General features: G+C 39.8%; 1 protein-coding gene across 3 annotated transcripts in view; it reads left to right on the top strand.

Annotated features, from left to right (window-relative positions):
• Positions 1-16,362, top strand: part of LOC135709451 (uncharacterized) — a 187,581-nt gene that overhangs the window by 21,135 nt on the left and 150,084 nt on the right. The window lies entirely within an intron of this gene.

The following is a 16,362-nucleotide window of genomic DNA, read 5'->3' as shown; positions in this document are numbered from 1 at the left end:
CAAAAAAAAACTCCCGCACACCCATTCTGAAAGTGCAGATACGTGTTCTAATATCACTCCACTTTTCACACCTCTCTGTATATGCATGCCATTCCTCTAGCTCGGAGTGTGAGGATTTCACAATTGCGCTAAGAATCCTTACACACATTCAACTTCATCAGATTGCAGAGGAAGGCTAACAGGAAAGGGAATGGCAATAAAAGCAAATTCAGACTTTCGCGCCAGTTTGCAAAAGTGATTTGATAACATTTCACTCGTCGTTCTCACCACTATAGGTACTAACAGACTGGCTGACTGCTGTTCTAGCGTTCCATCAGATCCATCTTGCCACAGGCCCCGAAGGGATAATGAGAATTTAAATTGAGATTTTATCTTTCCCCTTTCACTTGCCAGTTTGGTGTGGAGCCTTTTTTTCCTTCCACAGAGGAAAAATCTGTTTTCCCAGGGGGGAATGAGGTCAAGAAAGGATGGTAAGATCATGACACTTTTCTTTTCAACCAGTGATTTACTATTCCGAGTCATGAAACTAGCCCGGTGGAGATTCCCCAAGAAGTAATGTCGGTTGGTACGCCCCAGAACATGTGTCGGTAGAGATACAAAATGTACTTCCTTGAGATCGGAAGGGGCCCGGGACGAACATCCTTGCCTTGAGCGACAGAACTTGCTTTGATGCCCCATCCTCTCCGGTGGTGCATTGAGCGGGTTCACTTGAATGAAAGGAAGCAAGAGTGCAAGGTTCTCATTCTTCCCATTTGAAAGCAAGTGAGGGCAAGCAATCCACACCACAAGTGGAAGTATGTTGACTTACAAGGAGCAGTGGCAGCAGCAGCGGTTCGGAAGCAGAAATCTAGGTTTTTCATCGTTTTTCCCCACTGAACCAGATTCTTGTTTTACATTTTTTCGTCGTCGTAGTCGTTGTCATTGCGATTATACCGGTGGAATGGGAAAGCTTATTCTCGCCACCATCGTCGTTGAGGCAGTCCTGGTTCTTGCATTTGTGCACGGCCCACTAATGACTGCGGCGGTGTGGCGACGTCGACGACGACGGTGGTGGAAGAGATCCTACAGACAAAACAGAAGGTTGGCACGGAAGGTGCACGGATCGAGGAAGGTGTGTGAGAATAAAAAATTAGGGCAATATTCATCACCGGTAGCTGTTCTGCTTTTCGTGTTGAGGCAGGTTCTGTTTCGTGTTCAAGTGTGAATTTTTACTGGCTGATTCGAGAGCCCTTGTGCGGGGAAATGATCGCTTGGAGCGCAGTAACAGCTATATGGGATCCGTGGGGATTTTCTGCGCTGGTGCTTGACTGGGGAAGTTAACGAATTGCTGAAGGATAGTAAATGTGGAGAGTGGATAATTTCTGCTCGTTAAGTTAAGAGTACTGTCAACTTTGAGCATTTTAACGGGAATCATAGTGTAAATTTGGCCTGGAAAAGCAAAGATAGACTTCCATATTTCACTTGTATTTTCGAGTGAATCGAAATCTACCTGTCCGGTCATGGGATTTTTCGGGTTGGAATCCATTGGAAAGTGCTCAATGATCACTAATTTAAGGGCATTCTACTTGGGATGTTGAATGTTGAAGCTCACAATTTTGAAGCACTTTTGAAGATGAAAAGCTACCAAATTTGTGAGATTTTCATCAGCAACATAGTTGCACCAGCATTTGTTTACCATGAACCGGTACTTGCACAGTGCATTTTGTTTGTGTATAATTTATAATCACGCAATAAATAATACCCCGAAGACATAAATCATCAGAACAATCTGAGTTGTACAAGGAAAACATGCGCAAAAAAATGCACGACCTTACAGAATATTTTGACTCATTTATTCTTAAGTAACCGCTCGGATGTGAGATGCAAGCGGCTGCATGGTCCGGTATGATCTGACAACGTCTACAGCAACGCGACGGCGACGACGATGATGATGCAATAAGGCAGTCGGCTTGGTGGATTCCTCCTCACTCATCCAACTCCCACACAGCGTCAGGCCATGTGCCAGTGCTGGCGCATAAGAAGTCATTTTTATTACCCTTTCGAGGCGCAAAAAATACAGTAAAAATAAAAGAGCTTCAGTACAGTGACGGGCAGCTGGAGGAAATAAAACCAGCAACGAACATGACGACAGACACTTTGCTCTCTTCTAAAGGTACATCGACGTCGTTGTAGTCGCTATAAGCAATGTCCGAATAGGTTAATGAGCATAGGAAGCAGATTTGCAGATACTCTGCCAAACGATTTACGGGTTCGTAGGAGGATATAATTTTCGTGTTCTTAGACTAATTCTATGGGGTTATACTTTGAATTGTTGAGACGGACCGTTTTACAAGAGTAATGGTTAGAACATAAATTTTGTCATATATCTACGCAAATAAAACCATGAAATTTCTTTCAAACTTGAGTTTGGCCCTGGGGCCAACAACGGGAGCACTTGTACCATAACTGGTACACTTACCCTATTTCATGGCACGGCTTGACAACTTTTTGTAGGGTTTTTGATCTAATTTTCATCCTACTAAGCACAACTCTAACGGAACTATCTACCTACCCTCTTCTATGACCATTCTCTAGCTAATAAATTATCACACTGAAGCTTTATGTTAGGTAGCATTTCCAGCCTACTCTGAAAATCGCAAACTTCGCGTATGAAGTAACATAAAAGACACGTTGAATCTTTACTAATCGTTCGCTAACTGAAAGGGATTATTTTTATTTTTGTAAAAAAAACTCAACTGTCTGTATCGGTTTTTTGACAGCTGTCAAACAGATGTTACAGGTTGATTAATTCTGGTCAGTACAGTGCTCATAATTGTGCTTGCTAAGCATAGCTGTCCCATGTGCTAAAAGTAGCATCTGCGAAAATTGCGAATAACGATTTGAACAAGGGGTAATCAACTCTGCACACTGTGCCGAATCACAGCATGGCACACTATTCGGCCCTTTAGGACAAACCGATTCGTAGCGAAAATCCCAGCGGCTCGTGGTTTCGTCCAGAATAGCTTACCAGTATTCTACCATACCATGGTCGGTCGAGAGGGTCGATACGACAGTCAAGATGGCCAAAATGGGTTCCCTCCAGCAACGGTTGGTCAATGCCTGTAAGATCGTCCAATACGACGGTACGGTGCGGAATGCGATCGGCGAACTGAATGGACAAAAATCCTCTGAACGACGACAGTATTGTGCCAGCTGTGGAGGATTTTTGATTTGTTTGCAGAACGAACGATAAAGAAAAAAACCACATCATAGGGGGTGTGGGTGATGGGTTTTGTATTTTGGCCAGGTTTGAATCCCGGTCTTGCCAAGGGTCTTCCGGGATGAAATTTTTTATCGTTTTCTCCTACGTTTTTCCTTGGGTATCCTTGCCAGTCACTGGTTTCAATTGGTATGGACTGCAATGGGAAATCCAAAGGCTATATAGTAGAGTGGGTCATCGTTATATGGAAAAAAAAACGCAAACTTTACCACACCAATCGAGAACAACCCTTTTTGGTTCCATTTGGAGTCCCAAACAACTGGGAAAAATTTGGGGACGATTGGTTGTAACTCGGCTTTCCACATTGCGTTTGAAATTTGTATGGAAATAAGTATGGGAAAACCAACTTTTTTGCATTTTTATCCCTAGAGGCCACTGTTTAGGATGAACCATGTAACTAAGTATGTTCAAATATAATCCAGGAAGAGCCTAACAACTTTGTCAAATAATGGTACCAGAATGTATCTAAAAAAAGTTATAACTATTCAAATATTTATGGTTTGAAATAAACTCCAAAGATCCCTTTTCCTGCCAACACTGCCGGTGTACCGATGGGAGTCCAAACTGAAATATTTTCGGAGTTTCTTATCTTACCGATTTGGTATATTCGGATAAATTATTAAAAAACATTTGCTCAATCTCATAAGCGTAGTTAGAGAGTGGGGTGGGGCTTACTATATGCAGTTTTTAAAACGAAAATTGTTGTAGTGTAAATATTTAATATCCACTTGTTCGTTCATTTGTTAGTGAGGAGATGTTTGAAGTATTAGTCCAACTGCTATATCATTTCTATATAAAGCTTTTGTTTGAAATATTTAACTGTCACAGAAGTAGTCGTACGTCAAAAACCAAAAACAGGATCGTTTTCTCCTTCACCAGTCTTCACCAGTTTCGTCTAATACACAGGTACATTCGGATTTCGCTTGATGGGTTAACTTTAAGTGGGCTACGTTTCAGTTGTGTTCCCAAGTCAAACGTCATTCCTAACAGTGATTCCTTTTCGAAACTTTGACCGGCTTCATGCAAAAACCGTCAAACGAGTGGAGTAATGATACAAATTATTTCAATGCTATCCTTGATGTTTGCCAACGATATGGCTGAATGGGGTGTGAAACTAATTTCTGACTTATCAAAAGATCCACCCGAGACCTAGTTCAACAGCAATATTTGCTTCAGGGGATAGAACAGCCTCGAAAAGAGTGCCCTGAGAAATCGTAGAATATAATAAAATTAAATATAATCATAACAATCCAATGACATTTGTGTGAATGTATCTGACATTTTATAATGCACCAAAAGAGTATGGAAGGAAATGCGGGTACTCTCTTTACAACTGCTTTTATGAGATTTAGCAAATGTTTTTGAATAACCCATCCGAACAACTCGATAGATGGGAAACTCCGAAGTTATTTTAGGCTTTATCTTTACTTTCATTGATAAAGGGTGAGGACCGGAAAGCATACAGTCATATCTAGCTACGCCTATTAAATGGAGCACATGTTTTTGAATACATCTGAACATACCGACTTGACAAGATCAGAAACACCGGAGTTATTGCAGTCTTAAGCTTTACTTCCATTCATATGAGATGAGATTGAAAAATTGTTTGTGAATAATTCATCTGAACATACTAAATCGATAAGATAAGAAACTCCAAAGTTAGGGGAAATGACGGCTTCGGCATGCCAGACTATTTTCGGTAACCCAAATTGAAACACTATTTTCACTGGATTTTCTTACGAAAACACTTCGCTGAATGCATGCAAACGATTCTTTATGCTTTCAGCTTCAATTTGACTATATTTTTACCACTGAGAAAAAGCAATCTAGCAAGGTTTTCTTGAAATGAAACACACGCACTACAAATTGTAGCTGATTTCGAGTTGCCGATAATAGAACAGCAGATTTACATGCATTTCAAATGGAACGGTTGCCGAAGAAAAACTGGTTGCCGACAATACTCGCTCTCACTAGAGAAGATTGGAGCTTTATAAAAGCGTTTCAAAACAGTTTTTGACAATTCTTTCGACTGAAATTGTTAGAGCAGCTGGCAGCAAAAGATTGTAAACAAACCAATACTGCATATGTGTGCGTTCCTTAGAGAAAAAGGCTATAGAAAGAAGGTCGCTGCTTAGGTTGCCGAGATTACGTAAATTCCCCAATTTCAGTTTGGAGTCTGACTTTCATTGGTACACCGGCAGTGTTGGCAGAAAAGGGGATTTTTGGCATTTAATTCGAAACGTTGATCTTTGAACAGCTATAACTTTTTTTCAGGGCATTCTAGCACCACACATTCTTCAGCAAAGTTGTTAGGCACTTCCTGTCCTATACTTGAACGTATTTAGATGCGTGGTTTGTGTTTGTGGTCCCTAGTAATAAAGATGCAAAAAAGTAGGTTTTCCCGTACAAATTTTCATACAAATTTGAAACGCAATGCGGAAAGCCGGGCTACAACCAATCGTCCCCAAATTTTGCAGACCCCAATTGGTACCAAAAAAAAACATTGTTCTGAAAAAATGATCATGAGGACCCATCCTACTATATAGGGATGTTCATACAAGTCCCAGTACTTATTAGTAGATGTCGATACGTATTAAAACCATATATTCCATCAGGTGTGGACGATTGCCATAGCGAAACAGTATAGGATTTATAGGAATCAATGCAATCAAAAATGCAATTACATTCTATTGCGTGAGTTCACCCCATCATCAACGATCCAATTTGCGCTCTTCTGTTGCACTAGTTCGTCTCAAAAGGATCCGGTGCGATGGAATGAATCAATAAGGCCTTGCTCAATCTCGAAAGTGCATGAACCATGACGACACTAAGTAATTTGCTGTTCGGTAAGATCCCATGGGCGGCAGATGAACAACAACTACCACAGGGTACAATTGAACTGCAGATACGAAGTTTATTTGGATCGTGCATCATTTCCGAGGTATTATGAAAGATATGAAGTGGGGGGACATTTGATGGCTTTCTTTGGTGGTACATTGGCCATAAGTTTTGATTGGTGGTACCTTGTGGAAAGTATCACATCTGCAAAGGATCGTGAACTTGATAGGCTTGAACGTGTGTAACTGGGTGATGGTAGGAAACTTCACAATCCGCGATACGATAGGCTTGGGTGATGTCTTCGAGGTTGCGTAGTTTTGAGTCGATCCGAACTGTTTCGAGCATGTTGTCGAGTATTGGGCTTGATTTTGTCGGGGAGCATTTTACTGGCAGCTGGTGAAAACTTCGTCCACCGTTCGATTCTTGTGGACGGGTCGTATAGGTTCCTCTTCCACTGCCCAATCTGCGCTTATTCTAATGAGAATGAAGCTTAATATTTGCCATAAACCATGGTCATGAATTAGATAAATTGAAAATGTAAACACAATCACACAAGTCTAACTTCAGGGTTGCCAAACTTATGGGATTTTGACACCTTGATTGATACACTTCGGCCTACTTCGGAGTGATCGGCACAACGCTAGGCACGGCTTTCGGCACTGCCAAAATCTTGGCACAGATTAAGGTGCGCAGAGTTGAATACCCCTTGGCTTCGAATCATTTCTGCTCATTGGAAGAAATATAAGTTAAAATAAATTAGTGCATTGTTCACATTTCAACAGAATCAAATTTTTAGTGAAAACTACAGAAAATATCTTCAATTAAATCAATTAAGTCTATTTTCATACGAAAACTATTCAGTGGGACTGTTATGCTGAGAAATTTGCTATGAAGTAGAAAATTCTACGCATTTCAGTCCCACTATGAACTATTATTTTCCGTGTTGCTTTGATGGCCACGTTGCGTTTGACGTCTTTACTCTTGTGGTTGTGTGCTTGCGTACTCCACGATGTTTTGAAAGATCCTGAATAGTTTGCACTGGTTTGCATAATTAACTAAACCCAACAATAAGTGCGTTGACATTGCTGCAATCGTCGTTTGCTACATATATAAAGCCTTTAAAGTATGGGCATCTCGAGCACCTAACGATGAATGCTCTGTGTAGAACAAAAACATCATAGCATCTTGTTCTACTAATTAGCAAGATGAGTATAGATGTAAAGGGGATTGTGCTTAATCATTTTGAGTAGTTTTTTTTTTCTCGAGGCAATAAGAAGTACTTTTCTTAACATATCAATATTGAAAGATTTTTGTACATCGTTACTACATACCATTTAAATATGAATACATGTTATTTTGTCTTTGGTTTATTTCAGGATCATTACATTGATTCTTATCATTCGATTAATATTACTCTAATAATGCAGTCTTTGACATTTTAACTCTAATCTGGTTTTTTAATATGAATTTCCGTTTCTCTTAACATTTTTCATCATAAAAGAAAACTTACTTCCCGAAATGGCTCATACCAATTCTTTTGGTAATAAACAACTTTGTCCAAGACATCAAATCTCCAGAATGAATAATATCTGTTTAACATTTTGAGTAGCAGTTTAGTACAATTCTTTTCTAATCAAAAGATGACGTAGGAAATCTTGAAGAAAAATTATGCTAAAAGTTTTGATTTTAAAGGCCTTTAGGTGTCTTCAGGAAAGTTGCTTGAAGTATATTTTTTTACAGTTTTTCTCAAGACACGCATTTTTTTATTTCTCGTTTAGGTGGGTTAATCACCAATCCGTCTTCACCAAAAGAAGCTCTTTTAAACATGGGTCATTCCGCGCCAAGGCACCGAAAAAACTACATAAGTTTAATTAAACTCTTCCGACCAAATTAAAGGTGATAAGGGTGATACGGTCAAAATTTGGTCAATATCAACTTGACGTATTTCTTTCAATTTTGCATTTAAAAAACCTGAACACCCCTCATTTTGAAGGTGTGTGTGTGTAGAATGTTGCTCCTATTTTGATTTTGGAATTCACTCTTCAGTTGTCAAAATGCCGTCCAAGCAAGAAGAGCAGCGTATCAAAATTTTGCTCGCGCATCGCGAAAATCCGAGCTACTCGCACGCAAAGTTGGCAAAATCGCTAAAAGTTGCCAAATCAACCGTTACAAATGTAATTAAAGTGTTTGGGGAACGTTTGTCGACAGCCAGGAAGTCTGGATCGGGGGGAAATCGAAAACCGGAAGCCGCTGAGACGACAAAGAGAGAATATTTTTCCTGAATTTTATACTAATTGAACTTGAAAAAGAAATTTAATTTGATTTTTTAAATAAACGATTTCACCGATTTACACGCGTTTTCCCTTGACCAAATTTTGACCGTATCACCCTTTAGGAGCAGTTGTTTATTTTAGTCTAAATTTTAAGAATCATAATATTCGAAATAGCGGCGCCGGTGGTGTAGTGGTAAGCGTGATTGCCTCTCACCTCAAAAGGCTTCAATTAAATCCCAGTCGGCACCACTTTACCAAAGTAAAGCCGTTGGTCCCAGGTTCATGAGTTGATGGGTCGATATTTAGGGTCCAGATGTGGGAGCTGAATCCTTGGTGTCGGTAGCTTTGTAACTCAGAACGGAAAACAAGATCGATAGAAAACAAATTAAGAGATCGCAGAAAGCACTACTTTTATATCTATATCTCTGGAATATATGAAGCTACGATTAACATAACACAATGGCCGGTATTAACTTCACTGATTGCAATGGATAATGGAAATCACGTTGAAGCTCTATATACAGACTTCAGTAAGGCATTTGATCGTATTGACATATCCTTGCTACTCTTCAAATTGAAAACAAAAAAGGGAATTTAGCCAGGACTACTCAAATGGCTCGATTGATATGTAACTAATCGTCAATAAATAGTTAGATACAAAGGGAAGGAATCGAATGCCATTCAAGTCACTTCAGGAGTTCCACAAGGCTCTCATCTAGGCTCCCATTTGTTTATATTATTTGTAAATGACATATCCTTCAATCTTAAAAACATAAAGTTTTTATTTATGCCAACGACATGAAGCTCTTTCGAATAAATAAGGAACAAGGAAGACATCAGGTACATTCAAGAATGAAATACACATGTTCTATATTTGGTGCAACAGAAGCCTTTTACTGAACGTATAAAAATGTAATTCAATAACTATTAGTAGAAAACGAAGCACACCAGATATAACAATCTAACTTTCAGCGATCATTATAATACAATCATCACTATTAAACGATTTAGCTACAATTTGCATGATCCATACACAATAAAAACGCAGTATATTTCCTATGTGAGGTCAATACTGGAATACTGTAGCATACTTTGGTCACCTTATTCAACAACGCACGAGGAACGAATAGAATCGGAACAAAAGCAATTCTTATTTTTTGCACTCTGAAAATCAGGTTGGACAACATTACCTTTTCCGTCTTATGAAGCACGGTGCATGCTCATCAAAATTTAAACATTGACAGAGCGTCGGAAATTTGCAATGGTCTCATTTTTAAACGATATTGTTTCGCATCGTATTGATTCAGTAAAACTCTTATCAAAAATAATTTTTTATGTGCCTTCCCGACAACTGCTCAATCGGAATATTTTTTTTTACAAGCCACCATCGCATACATTGCTATATATGAACCCTTAAATAAAATGATGGCTTATAGTACGAAAAACACCGTTCTTATGTTGAATAATTGGAATAGATTATATGTTTCCATTTTTAATTGATACTTACATCGAGGTTCCTAATAGAAAACTGGAAAGCACTTTGCTTGACTGAATTGGTTTCAACATTGTTTTAAATGTAACAATCAGGTTGCTATGTGTATAATGTATTGAGTAACGCGAGCTATTTAGAATTATTTAAAATTAAGTCCGAGTTTACTCATGATCGAAAGCTGTCTTACCCCCAGGTCTCGAGATCCGTTTGCTTGATCGATCCTCTATCTATTAAGCAATGTTGATGGATTATATTTCTAAACTTTCTGCTGCGTCTAGTTTCCACTCAGCAGGATATTCATATTATCCTTTGTAAAATTGTGCCCCTTTTGTAAACATATGTTGTGCAACCTTAGATTTAAATTCATAATGAAGTCCTTTATCTATCTCTTTGTTAGTCGTTTTTAGCTCTGCTATGTGTTCCTAAAACCTTATTTCCGAAGATTTTTTTGTGTGGCCAATGTAGATATTATTACAATCTGGACAAGAGATTTTAGGGCTTTTCCTAAGACATTTATTAGATCTTTTGCTGATTTTTCGAACTCAATGGATTGGTTATGATTTTGTCGAAATTCACCGCTACCCGTCTTAAACCCTCAGTTACTGGTGTAAGAATTGTAAAAGTACGCGTGATACTGTACGTAACCAATATGAGTCTTGTGTATGAGAATACTTTTCTAAAGCATATTTCTTCCTAAAATCTCTGATCTACAAAATCATTCAATAAGAACCACTGGGCTCGGCATACGAGGAGCAATTGAAAAGCAGGATTTTTGTTTTTCCTTGATTTGTTTTCCGTCGATCTTGTTTTCCGTACTGCGTACCAATGCTACTGACGCCATAGAGGCAACTCCCACACCTGGACCCTATCTATCGACCTATTAACTCAGAAACTCCCAACGGCGCCGACTGGGATTGAACCCAGGCCTTTTGGGGTGAGTGCTGTAAAGCTGGATACCAACAGCTAAAATGCTCCAGCTGTACATCAGTCATCCAGCGGAAGCATAAATCCATTCCGATCCATCAAACGACACGGAAAAGTAATCGCGACTAGTTACACGCTGAACTATGCTACTGTTTTGACATGTGACAATCCACTACTTGACTGCGGGTTGATGGGTCTGTCTGATGCAAATCGGTCGCAACTGGAATACCGGCAGGCAGTTTAACCTACATCTCCGGACCGTTCCTAGCCATTCCTTCTCACAAAACCCGAATGTGAATGCCTTCGAGAGAGAGAGAGAGAGAGAGAGAGAGAGACATGTCTCATGAAAAAAAAATCGAAACCTAAGTACCCTCATACCAGCAGTAGCTGCAATAAACCATTAAGGAACTAAGCCACATGCACGCGGCGGCGGTAGGGCAGACTGCAGCAGATGCCCTAGATCTCTCAGTCATCGGTGAAGTTTAGTGTAAATACCAGACGGATGATGGGAAAATCGGTTCTCACACTCCAGCAGTCCCAGCAGTAGGTTAGGCTGTGCGACAGAATGGAAAGGCATCCGACACATGAACATGAGGAGAGCGAATGCACTTTCCAGAAAGTGTCAATCAACCGTACGGTGTTGGAGCATGTAACTGGATTGAAACAAGCGATCCTTCTCAGGAGCTTATTTGGGTGGGCTGGAAACTACCAGAAATAGTGCTCTTCATTTTAGTAAATCGCAAAAACTGCAGCTAATGCCAGCTGTTGCTCCCCATAAATAAACATTAGGTACTTGACATAGCGCGGAAAAACGGTTGGAAGCCAGGACGACAAGTGCAATTTGTTCAGCTGCCACGCTTCTGTTTGTCCATTAGTCCGCTGTCGCGGCAGTAGTGTGGCAATGAATTGATGGAAATTGACAAACTGACTGCAGCAGCAGCAGCAGCGCCAAAATTCTCTGAACTGCAGTCCAAGAAAAACAAAAATGAAAAAAAGAAGCAGTGCAAAAATAAATCCACCATTCGGCGGAGTGTGAGTGAGCAAAACGTGTCGGTATTAACTTTGTTTATATAATTGGAAATTGGCAACCGGAGGAGCGGCCAGCTGAAAGACCTTGAGCTTGTGCCAATTTTTGATTTTTTTTTTTCTTCTGCGCTTGAACTGCTTACCTACTTGGGGTTGTGGCAATTTGACACAGCGCTAGAAATGCACTTTTGCGTCGCTACTGGAATTAATGCGGATATGACGATGTCAGATAATGTTCATGGTTGGTGACTCACTTACCTAGTCACAGGGCCGTCTTAAGCCCCTTCGGGGGCCCTGGCAGTTAGTGACCATCATCGAAAGAAACATTCTGAGAAGTATTTATACGTTTGGGAATACCGATTTCAATCCACTGACAGTGATTATTTTGTACAACGAATGCATGCCGGTATCATCCTTTTCAACAAAATGTTTTAGCTGTTCACATTCACGAAACAATTAATTATATGATTTGAGTAGTAGCTATACTGAAGATCCGAGAGATGTCGCCCCTTCAGTGGTAGGAAAATCATTTTTGCAGTATGGAGAATATCAGAAAATCCACGATTTGTGACTAAACATGCTTTCACAGAAGGAAACAAATAAACGAGTGTTTACCTTATCACCATAGTAATGTACTCGTGCAATTTTTGTGCACCTAAAACTGCCCATAAAGACGATAATGAATAAAAACTGAAAATTTTCATGCATTTCCAAATGGTTTCCTACCATTCCCATACATTCGAAGTGACTGGCCCTCTGGATGTGGATGATCTCAAAAACAACAAAACATGATTAATTCTTCACCGCTAAGATCTTAATAATAAAATCGAGCAATTTTATCACATTGCGTCATTAATGTTGAGGCTGATTTCAAATTTTCCAGAAAAGAAAATTCGTGATTCTGATATGATGCTGGTCCTGCTCTAACCCAGTATTCTATAGATTTATAATCATGGGTCCCCCCCCAGTCCAGAATCGGTTGAATAATTTTGCATGGTCTCAGATGTTTAAGGTGTTCCGGGAATTATCTGAGAACTGGAGGATGGCTGCAGTCGCAGTCGTGGGTTCGTTTGATGTAGATGGATCATCGTTTATTTGTGTTGCAGATGAGGCAGCGGTAGACGAATTATTTCCTGAATTGATCCATGCTGTTAGTTTCGGTAGCTTATCCAGTCTGTAGCGTTCATCCGCTGCTTTTTTTTGACGTAGGACTACGTCTTTGATTTCTATATGGGGGTACACTTTGTGAAAACAGAAAATGGAACATGTAACAGATTAAGAAAGATTTTGAATGTTAATAACTCAGCTGCCCCTGGTCCAATTTCAATAATTTTATCACCAATCGATCATATATATGGCTACGTATCGATATCAATGCTTCCGAATGTTGATTTTTAACAAGAAACTATTGAAAAACTGGTAAATGTCCAGCATTGTCCAAAAGCGTCGAATTAACTTACAAATCCACCAATTACCTACATGCATATGCTGCTTCCCCAGCACAGTCGTCAGAGAGTAGTAAGTAGACGAAACAAGTCGAAGTGGCATTCGCCTCCGATCCTCGAGCGCGTGCGAATAGGGAGGATGGAATTGCGTAATATTTTGCAACCTTATCGCCATATTCAGAACCAAACGCAAATTCTTCGAGATAACCACCATTCGTCGTCTGGCTCGCCGTGGCGGTGTCTGACGTATCTCCGGTCTGATTTACGAGATGTGCTGAAGGTGTTCCTGAAAAATGAGATCCGTGATGCTGTCACCTACACTCAACACGCCAAGCGTAAGCGGCCATGGCTGTCATCTACATTTTGAAGTGACAGAGACGCACTTTGTTTGGTTTCGGAGGTTAAATCATCACCAACTTTGGCAACAAAACGGCTCTTTTCAGGGCCACCAAGCTTATTACAGTAAAGAGTAGAAATAGAATTCATCTGCCTGTTTGTCCATATTCAGAACCACACAGCAAAAAAATAATTTTGATTTCACATCAAAGTGGATGCACTACAATCATGTCGAAAATTTCATGTAATTTTTATGACCACATAAATAAACAAATGCAGTAAAAGCAGCGTAATGTCAGTTCATGCATTGTATTAATGATAATTTTGTCCTTTTAAGCAAGTAATATTACACCATATTTTCGACATGATTGTAGTGCATCCACTTTGACGTGATATCAAAATTATTTTTTTGCTGTGCACACGCCCCACCAACCACACAAAATGCTCATGTAATCAAACTTGGCAAGCAGGGAAACAAATGATTTTGATATATTCTCTTCATCAACTTTCTCTTTGAATCGCCACGGCCGGATATTTTCGATGGAAGAAGCAACAAGCAAGCTTCTAATTCGACGAAGACGGCAGGAAACATTTTTGAAGCCAAGTTATTTACGAGTCGATGAAGAGAATCGATCAATGTAGATAGAACTTATTGAAAAGTGACGCGAGATTTGTTTTCCGTGCTGAGCACCAATGCTACCGACGCCAGGGAGGCAGCTCCCACACCTGGACCCTACCATTCGACTCATCAACTCAACCGGGGACCAATGGCTTTACTTCCTGAAGGAAGGCGTGATCAGAGATATTATGCCCACGCCTGCTGGGGTGAGAGGTAATCATGCTAACCACCGGTGCCGATATCTTTCAAGGTGATATCACGGCGAATGAGAACGGCCCAAATTTGAGTTTAGTAAACTCATAAATCACATAAAGTGCAGGAACTCAGCGATGAGTAAATTTGCCTCATGTTTTCCCAGGTTTTTCCAGGATTTTCCAGGGAAAAATTCCCGAATTTCAGAAAAGTAAAGATTGGATTCACTCAGTCTATTGGTACTACTCCGAGACTGAATAAAATTTTCGTCAATTTCCTCATTTTCTGGCAGATTTTTTAGGTTTTCCACATGAAAACATGAGACATATTTACTCATCGCTGAGTTCCTGCACTTTTTCGATTATGAGTAAACTGAACTAAAATTTGGGTCGGTCTCATTCGCCATGTACGCAAAAGGAAAAGAGCCAGTGTTGCTACTTGATAGCAAACTACTCATAATGGGAGGAGTCTTTGTAGCTTTTATACCACTTGGTTCTAAACCACATCATTCTGCTTTAACCTAAAAAGATATAAAAGAGCCCTGCTTTAATCAACTTTTTCTTTGAAAAAAATTATTACAAATTTGGTACGCCAACAATTCAAAAACGGAAAGAGTTGAGATAATAGATAATTGATCAATTAAAAGAACTAAATGCTCTTCACATTTATTCCGTCCACTAGCGGTCCTACGTCAAGCTTCCGTTCGTGCCCCTAGGCACAGACCCTTCTACTTTTCTTATTTGAGCTCCACTTATATAAGAACGCTTCATTTCTGGTGACGAATAACGAATAACTTAACATTAAAAGAAAAAAGAATAAAAATAAACTCACTGCGTAGCATGTTCGCTGCATATTCTGCTTTTGACCTGCCTACGATGTTAGTACTTTTGAACCTTTTTCCATAATCTGTACTGATTATTTGAACAGACGCTACCTGAGCTGCTTAACTCAATAGTCGTTCTTCTTACTAGGCAAGCGAAGTTGCATACACATACAGCTACAGCTACTCAATTTGTCGATGCACATAACAATAATATTTACTTTTTTTGACAAATCCCAGGTCATCCTGACAGTTGGTAGGCGGGCATATATATTTTGTTTGCCCGCTTCATCAAGGCAGACTTTGTTGTATTGCGACGGATTGTGACAGCAAATTTGCATAAACAAGATGGCCAAATGATTGTTTTGGTGACATTAATATTAATATTTAATTGGTTTGAATTGCCAAAAGAATGTTTTGCTCTAGCATTGCAAATGAGTTCGATTCGATTATGCTGCCAATGAAGGTTGAACAGAATTTCGACGGAGTTTTTTTTGCGTTCTCAGCGGTGCAGGTTTTGCGCGATTCCAGGGAGTTTTTCGATGTTGGCGTTGGACGTAGCGGGAAATTACAGCTGAGTGAGTTGAGAGAGTTTCTGCGTGATATAGTTGAAGATTTTTGGTGCTGCCGGTGAAGGTTGCAGAAAGTTTTAAAAAATAGACACTTGATACCGGCTTCACACAACCAGAGGTTGCACAGACTGAAGTGGCAAAGGCAAAGGACAACACACAACACCCACTGGACCAGTAGGGAAATTTCATTTTTACGAAAAGTTCCACTGGTTGGAGCGGGAAACGAACCCTCAACTTCGTGGCACACACAATACGCATAAACGACGGGTGACGCCGCACGGTAACCGCACGACCACGAAGCCCTCCAGTATTGACGAAGTTATCTGCGGAGAAGCTGTTGCATGATTTCGGTGATGATTGCCGATACTGCTAGCAGAGGTTTCTTTTTACATAATTTGCAAAGGTGGAGTAGGTATTTGAGATCAGTTATTATTTTAATTTTGTTTTTCATTGTAGATATGAAATTGTAAATGTAATTATCATATTTTCTGCAATTTTCTTCAATGCACTCATTAAGCAAAATTGTGTAATTCATATAATTAATGAGATAAATCAAGCATGCAAAG

Source organism: Ochlerotatus camptorhynchus, unplaced genomic scaffold, assembly GCF_037179485.1.
Source record: "Ochlerotatus camptorhynchus isolate MF236.1 unplaced genomic scaffold, CSIRO-AGI_Acam_v1.1 ptg000361l, whole genome shotgun sequence".
Classification (NCBI taxonomy): domain Eukaryota; kingdom Metazoa; phylum Arthropoda; class Insecta; order Diptera; family Culicidae; genus Ochlerotatus; species Ochlerotatus camptorhynchus.
Note: the sequence above shows the minus strand (reverse complement) of the source record. Positions and strands in the feature narration are given on the sequence as shown.